Here is a 6,007-nt window from a genome sequence, read left to right on the forward strand (position 1 = left end):
TGGGTTTCACGCAGACACTGTGTGGATGGCTCAGGCTGCCCAGCCCATCAGAAAGGTCACAGGGGTCTTACAGCCACCCTGGGATGGGTCAGTGACACCTGGGAGGCTGGGAGGCACAAGTATGGAGGCCACTTCTACAGCCTCTGGGCTGCACTCAAACCTGGTAGCCAGAGGCAATGATGTCAAGTGAGACAGCCCCTCCTCTGCGAGGCTGGAGCCCTGCTCCCTGGGCCTTGGAGTTCGTGCATTCTACAGGAATTTACTGAACACGTGCTAAGCACCACACAAAAAATGAGTGCTCACCGAATGCTCCCTGGGCCGACATGGCTGAGGGGAGACCGTCATGTCAGGCTACTTGAATGAGGCGGAGCAGAGGGGTGACAAAGGACACATGGCCCACAGCCACTTTTCTGGTCAGTTCCAACCCCCTACCTGGGACCAGCTTCAAATCCATAAGGCCATAGAGGAGACAGTACTTTCCATGGTGTCCGCAATCCCAAACTCATGCCTGACCCTGAAACAGGGAAAACAAGACTGGAAACTTAGTAGCAAGAGAAGGAGAAAATTCTCTCTTAATTGTTTTTCTCTGAACTGGGAAAAGAAAATTGTTTTCTGTCTTGGCGTAATACCTCCATCTATGTCTAGAAACATACATTCCACAGAAGTAGGGTTGAAAAATAGATGACTAAGAAACTAAATTCTTAAAACCCTTACCCAGTCATGAAAAGTCTGTCTCAGTCTGACATTGATTCACTTTACCCACATTCCCCACCATGCCTGTTACTTCCGTGGCACTCAAGCCACGTGATGATTCCTGGGAATGTTTTGCTCTCTCAATTCTTTGCACAACTATGAGGAACGTGTCTCACTTTTGTTCAAGACCTCAGTTAGATGATACATCTAACATCCATTTAAATTTAGCATTTTCTGTAACTGTTGGTTGTTCTCTCTGTTCCCCAGACGCTTTGTGCAGATTCTACTATGGAGTTATTATATTGAATTTAAATATTTGTTTACATGTTTGTTTCCCCACTAGACTCTAAGTTCCTGGTCCCGAGAACGTCCCCCGACTCAGCCATAGCGTGTTTAAATGTCCTAAATAATTTTGCCTTGAAGGAATGAGGAAGTTAATTCGTTTACCAAATAAATAGAAATCTGTAGGGCCTCTCCCCCACCTGTTCTAGTCTTGTTTTTCTCTCTTTCTCAGACATATCTTCCTCTCTTAAGAGTTATGAACTTTCTGTTTGTAACAGCGTGTTTAAGAAGCTGCTAAAATAGAATTTTCAGCTAAGGTTCAGAATAGTATAGTGAGTGGAAAGGCAGACCACACTGTATAAAGGAGGCGACTAAAACCAGGGAGACAAGCCTTAAATCCTCACCCTCTCACAAGGGTGTGAGAGAAGAGTGGAAACTGAGGCAGGGTTTTGCAGTAATCTCCCTGGAAAGGGCCATTGGTGAGCAAGAGGCCCATCCTCCTCCTGATGGGAAGGGCATGGGGCCCTGCTCCCGCCCCATGCCACAGAAGACACCATTCAACAGAGTCACTGGGAGAGCCTACATTTGCGTCTCTCCTGTATGCGGCTACGGTGGACGGGCAGTTCTCCTGCCTCCAAAATCTAACAAGTGGGACTTGCTCAGGGGAGCTCCCCAACTGGCAGGTGCAAAGGAAAGGTTGCTGCTGCTTTGAAATGGGCCTGCATCCTGAAGGATTTGGCGGGGAGGAGGTGATCCAGGTTTGGGCTTCATGCAGGAGCCGCCTTTGGTCCCTTGAAGAGGGACACTGTTGAGGTCAGGACACATCAATGAAGACGTGCCTTAGATGTCACCAGATACTTAGGGGCCAAGGAAGGAGTCAGCCATGAGCCGGGTGGAGACGTGTCCTCCTGCCAACTGACTCCAAAGGCACAAAGCCAGCTTCTCACAGAACAGACCAGCAGGAAAGCCCGGCCTCTGCTCGCCTCAAGCCCCTCTCCCGTTACAAGCCTTGGAGGAGTCTGACCTCAGTAATCCGGCTGTGGGAAGAAGAGAAGAGTCTTTAAGGAACAGAGCCTGTTGCTAATCACACCCGTGCCCGGCCTGCAGCAGCCCTGAGCAGTGAACTTCAAGGGGATTGTGTGGGCTTCCCGGGCCTCGATCGCTCTATTCTTACAACAGAAGGATCAACTATATAGCACCGAGCAGGAAAAGCGATTGAATTGTTCTCATTCATGTGTGTGCATGTGGAGGGCGGGTGGTAGTCAGCAGGGCTGTTTCCCGGAGCAGAAGGAAGGAGAAGGTTAGGGGAGCCAAGGCTGGTGTTACAGGAGGATGCCGTTGGCAAAATCATGGAGAACAGGGAAAGGCAACATGACGAAGAGACTGGAAGGCTTGGAGATTGACCTTGAATGCTCTCAAAATGACCCATTGACTGTGATCCACCCGGTGGAGACTCTGGGCCCCACGATTTCTGCATCCTCTTGATGCTCTGCCTATGTTTCCAAGAAAAAAGCTAGTGGGAAATGTGAACCTCAGGAGAGAATAAGACCCAGGAGGTCAGGGATCAACTGCGTGTTCACTAAGCTAAGCTCAACACCCAGAGCAGGACTTGGCATGTTGCAGGTTCTCAATGATCTTTCAATGAATGGTCAGGTAAGTTGGTTTTGTTTCATGAAAAAGATGGCTCAGTGGGCAAAATTTTGTAATGAACTTGTCTTTATCATAACATGAGATTCCTAACACGAGATCATTGTGTCTTATGAGTTACTGTGGCAATCCATATGACTGAGATATTATTGTGAGTGATGGTAATATTTGCATACTGCTCACTTTGTGCCGGTCTGTTCTCAATGCTTGAGTGTCAAGTTTCAGTGACACATGATGAATCAATTCTAGAGCTCTCCTTACAACGCAGTGCCTATAGTTAACAAAGTGGTATTTTGCATTTCAACATTGGTTAAGAGGCTAGATCTGATGATAAGTGTTCTTAACCACAAGAAAAAACAAATTGAAAGGATGCAAGGAAACTTTGGGAGGTGATGGACGTTCATTATCCTGATGGTGGTGATGGAATCATGGGGGTATGCATATGTTCAAACTCATCAAACTGTATACATTCAACATGTGCAGGGTTTTGTACATAAAAAAAAAGATTATCAGTGAGAAAATGAAGTGATAGAAAATAATGTTAATTGATTGACCAATTGATTCATTGATCTAGTCAAACAGTTGTAATGCACACTGGTGAAAGAACTTAGAATAGGAAGAGGGCAACATCCCTTCACGTCCGATTTGTCTGAAGGTCAAATCTCAGATCGGGGCAGAGCCTATTAATTAGCTCGCCTTTGGCATGGCATCCATCAGAAGTCCTCCCCAGCCAGACACGGAACGCTAATTGTCTGATACTGTGTTCCTGCTTTCATTGTGTTCATCTAATTATTTTCTTTTTTTAAACACTTACCCCTTCCTCTTTTCTATCAGTTGTCATCATAATAGACCATGTAAGAGGAAAATGAATGTTTAACAATTTCTGTAGTTGAACTACAGCGTTCGATAAGAATTGTACATTGCCCAAGTAACTTGTCACATGTTTAAGATAACAAATACTCTTCCAGGCACTCCCTCACAAGTAGGGGCGAAAATAAATCTTTTCAGCTCTTTAAAACCCTCCCCTCTGCTTCCCCTGTTCACCTGATCTACCCTAGATACCCCATCTCCCTTACAGGGAGGGCTCAACCCACATCCTCAAAGGGCTGTTCGACCCCTCAGCACGTGTTTGATGGGCCATATCTGTTCCCAGTTTGCCTCAGAGTTCTTATTCGTCCCCTCACACAACATTCTAAATTATTTCAATTGTCCCATTTGTATTGTTACACAGACATCACCATTTCTCCTCATAATTGCTCTGATCAACAGTTCATTTTCCAGGGACAGGGAAGATGACATAAGCCCAAATCAAGGATCTGACTTTTATCCCATCAGAATGGCTGTGAAAGAAATCTGTTTCCTATCCATTGCCATTCTCCCCATATCCCTTTGGGCTAAAATGACCACTGTTTGATGCTTGAGGTGGTCTGAAGAGGCTAATGTTGACTATTTCTTTATACAGAACCTGTACCAGATTTCAAAGTTGTCAACTGCAGGAAAACCAAAGGCCAATGTCAAGAATATTGTAATTATATGGAAACTCAAATAGGCTACTGTGCTAAAAAACAATATGCCTGCTGTTTACGTCAAGACCTGGGGTTGCTGCCGTAGCAGTGGAAGCTTTGTCCACCTGCCTTTGTCCACCTGTCCATCTGGACCACGTCACCAATCCAGACACAGGTGCTTTGGAGAAGGGGCTGAGCAGAGAGGAGCTGAGTCATGGTCACGCGTGCCAGGCAGTCTAAACATTTTATTGTAACAAAAGAAAAGACAAAAATGGGCTACCCACAGTCTATAGACACAATCTTAGAGAAAGTGACCTGGCTCGAGAGTCACAAAATCTTCAAAATCACACAGTTTTTGCTGATCGTTGTGGATGTAATAAACTTTCATAAGAAAGCATGCGAGTAATTCATTCTTTTATTTTAAAATATATTTTTTGAATACCCACTTCTGTTCTAGGCACTGAGAAATGTAATGAATTGGGAACATGAATATGTAAAGAGGGAAAGACTAAATAAATAAAAGCAATAAAATGCTACCTGTTCTATAATGTGGGTAGGTCCGAGGCAATACGTGGAGAAGACAAATATACGAGAATGAAGAGAGGATTCTTGGGGAAATTTAATCAGGATTTTGGAGGATGATTAGGAGTTTGTTATGTGAAAGGGAGAGGCAGAGATTTTCAGGCAAAGGGTACAGTTTGTAGACAGTCATGGTGACATGAAAGAAAGGTTTGCTAAGTAAACGCAAAAGAGAGAGATTAATTACAAGTATCAAATGAGGCTGGTGTAGGAATATTGTATGAAATTGTCAAAGAAAAATACTGTGCTGAAGATTTTGCACTACTAAACAAGAGAAGGTGCTCTAGGGAACTGACATCATCATAGTTTCCATTCTAGAATGTTCATCTCAACAAAAGAATTGGGGATGGGCTGGAAATGTGTGAGGTTGGAGGCAGGAAAGAGTTGGTCAAGTAAGAGGTGATGGCTATGGGTGGGGTCCCAGGATTCCCACGCAGTGACTAAGTGGAGGTGATGCTCATGAAGAGGGAACACCTGGGGTGGGGGACTACAGAGGCTGAAGTTACAGGTGTGGTGACGGAGAGGCAGGGAGGGCATGGAGGGGAAAGGAGCTGTGTTACCCGAGGCAGCACACACAGGATGGGGGGAGCAGGCAGACCATGGAGAACTGGACACCCTGGATTTGAAGGCCTGAGGCATTCACCCATGCCTGGTGGGGATTAGAATGGATTGACATGGATTCCAGGAGACAGGAGGAGACAGGAAATCAGAGTTCAAGTCATTTACTTGGGGGTTGAAACTGAAATCTTGAGAAAGCCTTATAATCTGTCACCCAGGGACAGGTTTCTGGGGAGCAGAGGGACAACAGTGAAGAATGCTCGTGTCTAAGTGAGGCCCGGAAAACGAGGAGCCACTGAGGGAGATGACAAGGACCTAAAAGATGAGGAAGGAGAAAGCTTGGTGGAGTGGAAGACAGTCCAGGAAAGAAAGTGGTGCCTGAGACAACATGGAGAGATCCTGGGGAAGACTGAGGAATGCCGTCTGTCTCCACATTCTCTCAGCCACATCGTGTGCTCAGATTGGGCGCCAGGCACCCGGGTCCCAGAACAAGTTCCAGTAGCAGCACAGCCTTGATATGAAGACGCAGGATGTTAGTGTCTCCTTCTAAGCGATGAGAACAAAAATGTACTCAAGGAAGCTTTTCGTGTGCTTTTTGATGTGAGACTTAAAATAGTGATTGTGAGACCAAAGTGGGGGGACGCATGTGTATGTGAGAAGTTTTCAAAGGGAGCATAAAGTGGAGGTGCCTGAGAAGGAGCTGCAGAGAACTAGCCCTCTCTGTGAAAAGCACATCTAAATGC

The sequence above is a fragment of the Hipposideros armiger genome, unplaced genomic scaffold (genome assembly GCF_001890085.2).
Source record: "Hipposideros armiger isolate ML-2016 unplaced genomic scaffold, ASM189008v1 scaffold_139, whole genome shotgun sequence".
Lineage (NCBI taxonomy): Eukaryota > Metazoa > Chordata > Mammalia > Chiroptera > Hipposideridae > Hipposideros > Hipposideros armiger.